General features: G+C 34.2%; 1 protein-coding gene across 1 annotated transcript in view; it reads left to right on the forward strand.

Annotated features, from left to right (window-relative positions):
• Positions 1-13,553, forward strand: part of TSPAN7 (tetraspanin 7) — a 280,527-nt gene that overhangs the window by 882 nt on the left and 266,092 nt on the right. The gene's annotated exons all lie outside the window — the stretch shown is intronic.

The following is a 13,553-nucleotide window of genomic DNA, read 5'->3' on the forward strand; positions in this document are numbered from 1 at the left end:
CTGCTAAGGTTGGGATGATAACATTTCTGCAAATGCAGTGTTTTTAGCGAAATCCACATCAGAGATGTGTAAATTATACTTTAAAGGACAGTAATATATGCATATATAATTTATTTATTTTTTTACTATTTGATGTAGCAGGAATTGTTTATATTTTGTATTGTGGAAAATATTTCTCAAGTGGTATGAAAAGTGGGATTACAAAATAAATTGTTTACCAGTAATTATAATACTTTCAATTATAGCTAATGTTTTAATTAAGTGCTTTGTTTATATAGTAAGTCTATTCTTTATAAACGTAAGTAATTATCACCAGTTGCAATAATTCAAATTCTTACTACAGTGGGCACTAAATGATGTTTTGTGAGGTTCTAGTTGCTGAACATCTTGAAAAATGGTTAGTTGAACACTGTAATGAAGCCAACCTGAGTCACTGCCATATCTTTTGTGCAACCGAACAAGTTTTTGAAAACTGATGTGAAGCATAGATGTTTTCAGTATTTTGGAACCAATGTTCCAGCAATTAGCTTTATCAGAATGTGGAGTGGTTTTTAATAGTGATTGTGAGCTCCAGGGTAGGAAAAAAATCTTCAAAGCCCTTGACCCATGTTTTTATTTATACACACACTTGTATATAATTTTTTTTAAATTACTTCTGGTGCATAAAGGGATAGTGTACTCCAAAATGTTTGTTTAAAAAGACAGATAATCACTTTATTACCAATTCCACCGTTTTATATAACCAACACGGTTATATCAATATACTTTTTACCTCTGTGATTACCTTGTACCTAAGCCTCTGCAGACTGCCCCCTTATCTCAGTGCTTTTTACAGGCTTGCATTTTAGATAATTAGTGCTGACTCATGAATAATTCCACAGGAGTGAGCACAATGTTATCTATGGCACACATGAACTAGCAATGTCTTGCTAAAAAAAGGGGCTAAGCTAAGAGTTAGAATTCAGGGGCTTAGAAAAAGGCAGAAAATTAGGTTTAAGGGTTATAAAGTATATTAATATAACAATGTTGGTTGTGCAAATCTGGGGAATGGGTAGTAAAGTCATCTATCTTTTTAAACAACAACAACAATTTTGGAGTAGACTGTCCCTGACCAATTACAATTCAATATCATATTTAAAAATAAAAATAATAGAAAACCAAACCTTACCAGATTCTCAAGTTCCTATGTTTCGCTATACAACCGATTTCACTAAAGCACACTATTCACTCCTTTCAGCAGCATACAATAGGAGCTGAAAGGCCAAAGACTTGGTGAGGTTTTGTTTTTTTATGTCACCAACAGTCTCATTACTGTTTTTTGTTGCCCAGTTTTAAATTCTACAGATTTTTGTTAACGTTTCTAAAAACAAGCGTTATAAACACCAAGTTAGCGCATTTATAGGAATATTAATTGGCCTAAATTATGTTGCATAGATGAGTTTATTAGTTCATGCAATTCATTTGCACTAATTTTGCTACTACATGTTTGTTTTAAAAAAAAAAAAAAAAAATATAAAAAAAGTGCAAATCCCCAGTTTATTTACGCTCCACTTTAAGGGTACCTTCATTTATTTGACTTGTGCTGATTAAAGGGACACTGAACCCAATTGTTCTCTCTCATGATTCAGATAGATCATGCAATTTTAAGCAACTTTCTAATTTACTCCAATTATCAATTTTTCATCATTCTCTTGCTATCTTTATTTTAAAGGCAGGAATGTAGATCTTAGCAGCCAGCCCATTTTAGGTTCAGCACCATGGATAACACTTTCTTATTGGAGGATTATATTTACCCACCAATGAGCAAGTATAACCCAGGTTCTCAACCAAAAATGGGCCGGTGCTATGCATCACATTCCTGCTTTTTAAATAAACATAGCAAGAGAACAAATAAAAATTTATAATAGGAGTAAATTAGAAAGTTGCTTAAAATTGAATTCTCTATCTGAATCATGAAAGAAAAAAATTTGGGTTTAGTGTCCCTTTAAATGTCTAATTACACATGGTAAGGTTTGGTTGATGTGGTGTGTGTGTGTATATTTTTTTTTTTTTAAATCTACCATAATAGAACTGGTAACACATTTCATAGTAATGTTCACCTTGCAAAATGTTAACGTCAAATATATTATCTGTATATGCTACTTTACTACGTGTTTTTGCATCTAAAGTTGTTTTTTCCTGTGTGTAAATTTTATTGACCAAGTAGACAGTATGTATATATCAGCTGTACACAAGGGAATCAGCTGTACACAAGGGAATTTTCTTTCTATGGTATTCATTTTCAGTAACAACAAATATGGATTGGTTGCTGCCAAAATAGTTTGTATGGCATGCAGACACTGAAGTGTCCTGTTGTTGACGCTTATAATGCTTCTGTGGATACCATTGCATAAGCGTATGTCAATCATAAGTGAGAGGTGTATTTCAGTTCAAGTGTGTGCACAGTTGCATAATATTGATCATGGATTTAAAAATGTCTACAAAGTGCAAATCAGGGTTTGGTAAATCTTTGTATCCAGGCAGCTATGGGAGCAGAAATTCTAAACTTTTGCCTCCAGCTCCTACAGTTTTTAATTAAGATGCAAATTATTATACAACAAGCATTTTCTTTTGGTTTTCAAAATTTAAAGACATTCCAATCTATTAGATAACCTAATTGTTCAGGGCCAGTTCTATAATTGGACCAAGTAGGATCACAATATCCAGGTGGCATTTGACAAGGGATAGCACATAGGAAGAGAAATTGCTCTCATGTAAGGTTCAATAGCTGACACCAGCTTCTCATATTAAATCTTTGAGACTGCTGACTATGGCCTGTAGTTGATGTAGAGTTAGGGGTGTTTATTGTTGGAGCCTTGCAGCTCAATGCCTTGAGTCTGTCCTGCAAATTATTGCTTTTTTTGCATCAAGAGAATGAGTCATTCCAATCCATTATAAACATGTTTCTAACAATTTTTCCATGTGATTCTTGCATTTTTTTTTTTATAAATCAACAGCAAAGATGTTTTAAAGAGGTAATTTCTTGTTTCTGTTAAACCTTTTATACATTTTTGTGCATGTTGAGTTATAATGCGTAATATTGTTTTCTGATTAAATAAAGTTAAATTATAGCTCCAGTCACACTTTTATAATATAAAACATGTACACAACTTTAATACGAACATCAGAATGTCTGTTAATCATTGCTGTTGTTTTGATGTTTAAAAATAAAATAAAAAATAAAAATAATTTTAAAATGAGTAAAAAATGTGAAATCATTAAAGGGACACTGAACCCAAATTTTTTCTTTCGTGATTCAGATAGAGCATGCAATTTTAAGCAAATTTATAATTTACTTCTATTATCAAATTGTCTTCATTCTCTTGGTATCTTTATTTGAAAAGTAAGAATGTAAGTTTAGATGCCGGCCCATTTTTGGTTAACAACCTGGGTTGTTCTTGCTGATTGGTGGATAAATTCACCCACCAATACACAAGTGCTGTCCAGGGTCTGAAACAAAAAAATAGCTTAGATGCCGCCTTTTTCAAATAAAGGTAGCAAGAGAACAAAGAAAAAATGATAATAAGAGTAAATTAGAAAGTTGCTTAAAATTACATGTTCTATATGAATCACTAAAGGAAAAAAATTGGGTTTAGTGTCCCTTTATTTGCACACATATCAAAGTGATGTTATTGGATAAGTGATAAATCCTGCATTAAAACACATTAGGCAGTCGTCCTCAACATATAATCAATAACCACCATTTTTAATTTTGATTTGACATGATATATTTTGTCTTCTGTGAAGGTTTGTGGAAACCCTTTCAAAAGCTCACTTGAAGACCATGTTTAACTTGATTACCTTGTTAAATTGTATACGTAATATACTAATACAAAAAGTGACTTCTAATGGATTAGAATTGCTTAGAAAACAAGACAATTGCCTAATGTTACATATAATGCTATTGAATGTATATATTTTAGTCAGTCATAATTCTTGTTTTGTGGTACAAATCTTCTTGTTTAATAAACTCTATGTACTTTTCTACTCAGCTGCATATTTTCAGCTAGGTGAACTAGACCTGTACCTAGGGCCGCCGCAGGATTTGTAGAAGAAACATCAAATTTTGTGAAATAGTTCTATAGCATGATACTTTACCATTTGTATACTCTCTAAATGCTTTATTAATTTTATTACAAAGCAATAATGTTTGGTGGGGGTGCATGAGTCCCTCTGTGTGTTTGCTGGCCAAAAATTTGAGACAAATATAAGATATTGTTGTGGGTTTTTTTTTTTTTTTTTGGGGGGGGGGGGGGGGATTTGGTGAGCATCAGATTACCTACTAGGATAACACAAAAGCTGAATACATGTGTCAGAGGGCAGCAGATCACCCAGTGCCTACTTCCTCACAAAAGCTAAATACACCACTGCTTCTATAAATACATCTTATGTTACTGTATGGAGCTTCTTTGATACATTGTACGCTAAAATATAAGCTGATTTAGAGAGGTTGTATCCCTCACATAGGAAATTTAGACTAACATTGGTAGTACTCATGCTTGTATCACTGCAAACATAAAGCAAGTTGGTAGCCAGTCTAATTTTTAATGGACATAGTGACAAATATGATAAGTGGAGGTACAAAGTTTCCAAAACCCTGATTGATTTACTTCAGCTATATATAAGCACATTGTGGTTTGGCAGTCTGTGATACATCCAAGAAATACATTGAATATCATGCAGACATGTGTCTTTATAAACAGAAATGAGATATATAACAATATTTGTATTCTTGTGTTATATTTTGCTACAGCATGGCTATTCCATTTATTGTGACCTGTAGAAAAAGGATATTATGTTACTGAAGGGAAGAGTGAATGGGAACTATATCAGCCCTTTATGATGAGACAGGCGTATTTATACAATGTGACTGATTTGCTTCACACTGACAGCTGCATCTACCAGGGTAGACATGTGCATCTGTTCTACCCTCACAATTCAAGTTCAGTGCCACAGATTCAGTGGCTTTTTATGCCCTTGATTTCATGCATTACATATTAATAAGAATCTATTGTTCAGATCATTATTGCTTTGAACAACAATGAATGCTTTCAATGAGATTATAACAGCTACTTAATGGGTACAGTCCCCAAGGCAGAACATGCTGTAATCTGAGATGTCGTCTCAGAAATGCAGCATGTCTGCAGAAAGAATGGTACACATGCAGGAACTGTTAGCGATTGAACTTTGCAGTGCTGCTCCACATTAGACAGTTCTCTTCAAACAGAGCTGTGCTATGGCTGCACTGTGTACGTTTTCCTTAACACAGTGCATCCAGAGTAAAGTGCTGTTTGAAGTGAACTGTCAAATATGCAGCAGTGCATTGATTGTTGACTGTCTCTCAGAGACCCGTCCCCTAGCCTTTCCAAGTCTGCAAAGCAGTGATTTATTTTAAAAGTAAGATATTATGAGCAATGCATCTTTTTATTACTACCTTTCTATATTAGACCAAGAGAAGAGGAAACAAATTTATTCAAGACATTTTACTTTTTTTTTTTTTCTGCAGCTAATTTGCAATGCAATGTTCAACTATTGCAATATATTCTTAAAGTGAATGTAAATTTTGATGAAATAGTGCCCGGTTTTTAAAAATACTATTAAAAACAGGGACACTTTAATTTATCAAAATTTACATTGCAGCAGATTTTACAAATACTTACCTTCTTCTCCTGAAATGCCGGATCGCCGATCCCCCGCATGCAGGTCCCTCTGTACTTCGTCAGCATTGACGAAACCGGCTTCCTCCAATCACGGCTCCCCCCCCCCAGGAGTCCATCTGGTGAGGCCACCCCATGATTGGAGGAATCCGGTTTCGTCATTGCTGTGTAAGTACAGTAGGAAGAAGCAAGAAGGGGCAGGGATTGTCGATCTGACGTTTCATGAGAAGAAGGTAAGTATTTGTAAAATCTGCTGCAATGTAAACTTTGATGAATGAAAGTGCCACTGTTTTTAATAGTATTTTTAAAAGACGGGCACTATGTCATCAAAGTTTTCATTTACTTTAAACTTTAAAAATTGCTTTATTCTCCAATGCAATTAAACTGGTGCTTTAGTGTAACTGCCTAATTTAAAATGGAATTTTATTTAAAAATGACCTGCAGAATATTTTTCACAAAAAATTCTTATTACAGAAAGTGAAAAAAAAGTTCTGCCTCTGGGGGTACAGTAATGTAAATCATGTTAAAGGGACAGTAAACACCTTGTATTTACAAGTCATTTCTATTGTTCTGCCTTAGAATAATATACCAGCCAATTCAAAACTTTTTTTTATAACAAATTAACATCCTTTTTACTGCAATTGTATTTTAGTAGCCAAACTCCACTCACCATTTGCCTTATTTGGAGGAGCCAATGTGAGCTTTAGTCTGCAGACAGCAAGGCTAGCCACAGTCATTATGTTAGTATAATATGCATTGTTTTGCAGTTGTTATCAGTTAAAGAGACAGTCTATACCAGAATTTGTATTGTTTAAAAAGATGGATAATCCATTTATTACCCATTCCCCAGTTTTGCATAACCAACACAGTTATATTAATATTTTTTACCTCTGTGATTACCTTGTATCTAACCATCTGCAGACTGCCCCCTTATCTCAGTGCTTTTGACAGACTTGCATTTTAGCCAATCAGTGCTGACCCATAAATAACTACACAGGAGTGAGCATAATGTTTATCTATATGACACACATGAACTAGTACTGTCTAACTGTGAAACACATCAGTTTGAGCTTAACTAGGTTTAGCTTTTCAAAAATACCACCAAGAGAACAAAGCAAATTTAATGATAAAAGTCAATTGGAAAGTTGTTTACATTTTCATGCCCTATCTGAATCATGAAAGTTTAATTTTGACTAGACTGTCCCTTTAAATCCAAATCATGCAAAGCTATGTGGCAGAGTTAGCCTTGATACATCAGCAGGGTGCATTGTCTCATTTGAATAATTAAAAAAAAATCCTAATAAAAGTATGAGCAAGTGTATCATCATATGCTGTTCCCAATGTGTTGCCTTTTAATAATATAAACTTATCAGAAAATCAAAAATGGAAGATAAAAAATACGCTTACAGCACTCTAGTCATGACTCTCCCTAGAGGCAGAACTTTTTTCACTTTCTGCAATGAGATTTTGTTTATGAAAAAATTTCTGTAGGTCATTTTGAAAAGAAAAAATAAATAAATTAAAATTAGGCAGTTACACTAAAGCACCATCTCAACTGCAATGTGTTGATTAACTGGAGAGTAAAACAATTTTTATAATAAAGTGCAGCAGTTGAAGATTGCTTTGCAAATTTGCTGCAGACAAACCTTTTTTTAAAAAATGCATAAAATGTGTTTCCTTTTCTCTTAGGCTAACATCACATGGTAGAAATGTAATATTCTCAAGATCATCTTACATTCAGATGTCACAGCTTAGCAGACTGAGAAAGACTAGGGTGCGGGGTTGAAAAAAAATACCTGAGAGCCAGTCACGCTGCTCGATATTTGACTGTTCTCTTCAAAGAGCACTTTGATCTTGATGCACTGTAATAAGGAAAGCTTACACATTGCTGCCAGAGCAAAGCTCTGTTTGAAGAGCACAGTCTGTCAAGCAGTGCAAACAATTCCTTCATGTGTCCCATTCTCTCTGCAGACATGCTGCATTTTCTGTGATTACATCTCAGATCACAGCATGTTCTTCCTTGGGGTGACTCTAGTAGGAAGCAGTGCTAAAGTAAGCTTAAATATTATCTATTGTTGTAATAACATTAAAAATGGGAATAACATTTAAAATTGCACTCTCAATGTTTCTTACAATATTATATTACTAGTCAGAAAATAGAAATCCTGTTTCCACTTTAACTTATTATTGTTGGTATTATGGTATTGGTGGGTCTAAACAGGGAATAGATGGGGTTTCCTTTTTAAACTGAGCTCTCAGAATCTCATAATATGCACAACAAGCATGGCACTATCACTCACCGGGATTAATTAAATCATTTTTGGGAAGGCTGCGTTGGCGTGCAAATTATCAGTTAAAACCTTGAGAAACTGTCCCTACATAATAATTACAGAGATATAATGACCAATGTTGTTGCTGCTTTAATGAGCTATTATAGTATTACTCGTTAGTAATATCAGTATAATGTATAATAATTTCTATTGGCAACATGACTGCATAAGATCCAAATATGGAATAATTATACTGTGCAGTTAACAGCAACGTTTTATTCATTTGACACAAAGCAGTTTTACTGTAGTCTGTTGTATGTTGGTGTAATTGCATCATTTATATATTTCTTGCGTTTTTACAAACACAAATCTCTGTACTAATCCAAATAATAATAAGTTTAAGTGGAAGCAGCATTTTTCTTTTCTGACTTGTAATATATAATATGGTGAAAATCAATAATTGTAAAAACCACTGGCAGTTCCGTTTTTAATTTCATTTTAATGTGACTCTAATAAAAAAGTTAATTTTTAAGCCTACTTTAGTCCCACCTACCACTAGAGTCTTGGCTAGAATTCTATAAGTGTATTCTTTTTCTTTCCCTTTTTTGACTTGGTGTAACTAATACACAACACCGCTTCCTATATATTTGACACTTAATATTGAAGCATATGAGCGTTTGCACCACCAATAATTATTGACAAGTTATATGTAAGGGAGAGAGCCCGAGGTAGTGCCTTTGAGATTGGGTACAATTTTGTATAACAGTGAAAAATGTTTTTTATAGTCCTGCTAGTTATTTTTAAAGGGACAGTCTAGGCCAAAATAAACTTTCATGATTCAGATAGAGCATGTAATTTTAAACAATTTTCCAATTTACTTTTATCACCAATTTTGCTTTGTTCTCTTGGTATTCTTAGTTGAAAGCTTAACCTAGGAGGTTCATATGCTAATTTCTTAGACCTTGAAGCCCACCTCTTTCAGATTGCATTTTAACAGTTTTTCACCACTAGAGGGTGTTAGTTCACGTATTTCATATAGATAACACTGTGCTCGTGCACGAGAAGTTATCTGGGAGCAGGCACTGATTGGCTAGACTGCAAGTCTGTCAAAAGAACTGAAAAAAGGGGCAGTTTGCAGAGGCTTAGATACAAGATAATCACAGAGGTTTAAAGTATATTAATATAACTGTGTTGGTTATGCAAAACTGGGAAATTGGTAATAAGGGATTATCTATCTTTTAAAACAATAAAAATTCTGGTGTAGACTGTCCCTTTAACACAAAAAGGTGTAATTTAAATAATTTCATTAGAAATAATATTTTGGATATTTTTTTTATATTATTCATCTATAAAATATATATGCCCTCCACTGTTTTCCAATCCTATTGGGTATATCCATAACAAACAGCTTACTCCTAGTACTTCCTGTCATAGATTACATTACCCACATACAGAGCTTAGAAATGTGCACCAACCACTAATCAACAGCTGAGCTGTTCTCAGAAATTGAGTGCCAAGCACAGCTATCTCCTAGCAACCATCAATCATTAAAAAGCCATTCCTCTCCGCATTTCATGTTGTTTTTGGTTGGCAGGAAGTTAGTGCTGATTGGCCCTCATAACAAAAGAGATCTAGGTTATTTATAAGTATTTTCAAACTATCATTGTTATGTATTATGCATGTGGTGATTAAAGGAACCTTAAAGAGCTCTTGATTTTGTGTAAACAAATTGTGTTTTGTCTCAATCTCAATAGAGAGGCTTCAACATAAAATCTGCAATCTAAGTGCTGCAAAATGCATACTTCAGTTATGATTTTGCAGCAATTGCAGGTTACAGACATGTTTAATGTCCTTTTAAACATTCACTTATTAACTCATCGAATGCAGTGCAATCCATTCTTGGAACACACGCATTGTTAATGTCTGCAAGCAAGAGCAGTTTGAAAATGTGATCATGCTGCAAATTTGTGATTAAAGGAAGTTTAAAATATATACCTTGAAATGCATGTATTATGCCAGAAGGTTTAATAGTATCTATCTGTTCTCCACAGAAAATGTTGTCATTATGAAGTAGCCAGGTGGGGGCTATGTAATGCTTAGCAATATTTTAACCTTTTCTGTTATTTATAAATGTTACTTTAAAGGGACATTCCAGACAAAATTGGAATCCACATGGATACATTTTAGTTTTGAATGGAAGCATTTTTGTAATATTCACGTATTAGTAAAAATGCTTCTAATAAAAGCTATAGCTGTTTCAAAGTTGTATTTAAGTATGCACCGTGCACCAGCATTTTGAACAAAGCAATTGCTCAGAGAGCCTAAGGTGCTTGTACCATCTGGTAATGACTCAATTTGTTAGTTGCTTTTAGTTGCTGACATGATACAAGCCCCACTAATGCTCTGAACAACTGCAGTATTTAAAATAATGATGCACCGAGAATATCTTATTATGCTTCACATGCAGAGAAAAATGCTAACACTAAAACAGTGATAGCTTTTACTAGAAGCATTTTTGCCAGTACATGTATAATGCAAATATGTTTCTATTCAGAGATGTAATTCAACTATGTGCATTTATATTTTGACTGGAATGTTCCTTAAAGATATCCAAAGCACCAACTAATGACATAATTTAAAGGGACAGTCAACCATAGAATTGTTATTGTTTTAATAGATAGATAATACCTTTTATTACTCATTCCCCAGTTTTGCATAACCAACACAGTTATATTAATGTACTTTTTTCCTTTGTGATTACCTTGTATTTAGGAACCTTCTTCCAGCCCCCTGATCACATGACTGTGGCTGTTTATTATCTATTGTCTTAAATTTAGCATTGTATTGTGCTAGATCTTAAATAACTTTCTGTGCCTGAACACAGTGTTATCTATATAGCCCACGTGTACTTTCTGTCTCTTTGTGTTGAAAAGAGATTTAAAAAGAATGTGATAAGAGGCAGCCCTCAAAGGCTTAGAAATTAGCATATGAGCCTACCTATGTTTAGTTTAAACTAAGAATACCAAGAGAAAAAAGCAAATTTGATGATAAAAGTAAATTGGAAAGTCGATTAAAATTAAAAGTCCTATCTGAATAATGAAAGTTTAATTTATACTTGACTGTCCCTTTAAAATAGAATTATTTAATTTACATTTTTGCAAAAAAATCAAATCAAATCATTGTAATAGCTTATTTTAGCTTGATATTATCTTAAATGTTAGCCCAGTAGTGAGTAAAATCAGCTGGGTGGTCTGCCCATTACAATGGAACCTTGGAAGAAAACCGTATGTGGTATAAATTGTAGGGATTGTGTCTACAATATGCTTTTATGTGTATGTTGTTCAATATGAAGTTTTCAAATGTGTTTTTTTTTTTAATCAATATTACCCACTTCCACATTCTACCCCAAGTTACTGTTATGAAAAGCACACAGATGATTATAATTGCAGCTAAGCACTATTCCATCACCACAAGACACAAAATGATATCCGAAGGACAATCCTCAGGGCTTATACACAACACCTGTCAGTATGACTCATCATTACAGGCATCTTACTACGTTCATTAATCGGTCAAGTTGCATTTAAAGAGGATATTTAAACTGAAAGGAAAAATCCCTCATGCTTATGAAAGAGTGCTTTTAAAAGATGTAAACATTTTTTGTTGGAGGAAAGCTGGAAAATTGATTTTAAAACCAACAGGATGTGCATGTAAATGCCCAAATGATCTCTAGGGACAGATTGCTGTCTAGAATTCTGCAGCTTTATTAGTGAACAGCGACCCATCCTACCCACTGGAGCTCAACCCCATTGGCATCTTTGGGAACATGTGTAAAGGAAAAATGCAAAACGGGTTATGACGTCTCTGGACCAGTGCTTGAAACCCAGGTTCCACAGTGCTACTCTGGCTCCCTTGTTTAAACTTCCCTATAAACTCATGGGTGCACTTCCCCTGGCCGGCCATTATCGTTAGGGATAATGATGTTTTGTATCTATCTGCTGAGGCCAATTATGGACAGATATATATGATCATTCACTGTGTTAAAAACAGGGAGCTAAACGTTTTTATATGGATGGCAGGTTTACTAGTGGTGTGATTGGCTGGGTGTCCACATTATTATAATCAGCGCCAACAGATTCCGCAGCGCTAGTTAGGTTATACTTACACATTTGGTAAGGGTAATACCTTAAAATAGATTATAATCATATGTTTAGTTAAATAACATAGATTAGTTATGACAAATTACCAATACAAATGAGGCATAAATAACATGATTAATTGGCTAATGAGAAGTGGGAATCCGCTTTTCCAATTATGAAAGGTCGTCTGTTTTGTGCTCAGTGGTTTTGGAGGGACAGTTTTGGTCCTTTGTACAAATTTTAGTTAACACTGATGTAGAATGTAGGTTTTTGAAATCTGAAGTGTGTATTTCCAATGCTTGCGGTATTTGGAAAAGTTATTTATTTAAATTTAGTGTTTTAAATTAGCATTTAATTACAGGAAAAGATGTAACAAGTATTTTTACTCCACTCAAATAAGGACAGGGGATTTAATTTTGTGCAAATGATAAAACAAAAAGAGGGCGCCTCATAGTGTTATATGTTCCATATGAATTGGTGGATGTTAGTGGTAGATATGCTTACCAGATCAAGTTGCACTGTACTATGACCGGTGCTAGAAGGCAGGCTAGCATTCTGCAGTGGCTAGTACACTGATCGTGGTGTCCCTGGCGTGGTTCTCAACTGGAATCCAAGTTTCAGCAAAACCGCAGACACTATCAATACTCACTTGTGGGGTTACAGGAAGGATAGAAACAAGAGGACAACTTCCGATATTTAAAAGTTAAGAAAACGCTTTATTTTTACAGCAACGCGTTTCTCGACCAAAACATACTGGCAGTTTCAGGCAGTATAAAAAATGAATACAAAGCATTGTAATTAGTAACATTATATACACTTGTAACAAAATAAAACAAGTGTATATAATGTTACTAATTACAATGTTTGTATTCGTTTTTATACTGCCTGAAGAAATGACCAGTGTGTTTTGGTCGAGAAACGCATTGCTGTAAAAATAAAGCGTTTTCTTACCTTTTTAAATATTGGAAGTTGTCCTCTTGTTTCTATCCTTCCTGTAACCCCACAAGTGGGTATTGATAGTGTCTGTGGTTTTGCTGAAACTTGGATTCCAGTTGAGAACCACGCCGGGACACCCCAATCAGTGTGCTAGCCTGCCTTCTAGCACCGGTCATAGTACGGTGCAACTCGATCTGGTAAGCATATCTACCACTAACATCCACCAATTCATATGGAACATATTACACTATGAGGCGCCCTCTTTTCGTTTTATCATTTGTATAGATTGCCCTGTGCACCGGGTTCAAGTGGAGCTGCCTTACCACACGTTGTTGGAAACATTTTATATCGTTACAGTTTCTGCATCTTAGACAAGTTGTTACTTCTTCACAAAATAACTTTTTGGTAATATTTGTACCTTACACCAATTGTGTTTTATGTTATAATTATGCACATATACAGTACAAACTAAATAAAAAAAATGCCTTTATTTCTAAATTACATATGAGAAA

The sequence above is a fragment of the Bombina bombina genome, chromosome 3 (genome assembly GCF_027579735.1).
Source record: "Bombina bombina isolate aBomBom1 chromosome 3, aBomBom1.pri, whole genome shotgun sequence".
Lineage (NCBI taxonomy): Eukaryota > Metazoa > Chordata > Amphibia > Anura > Bombinatoridae > Bombina > Bombina bombina.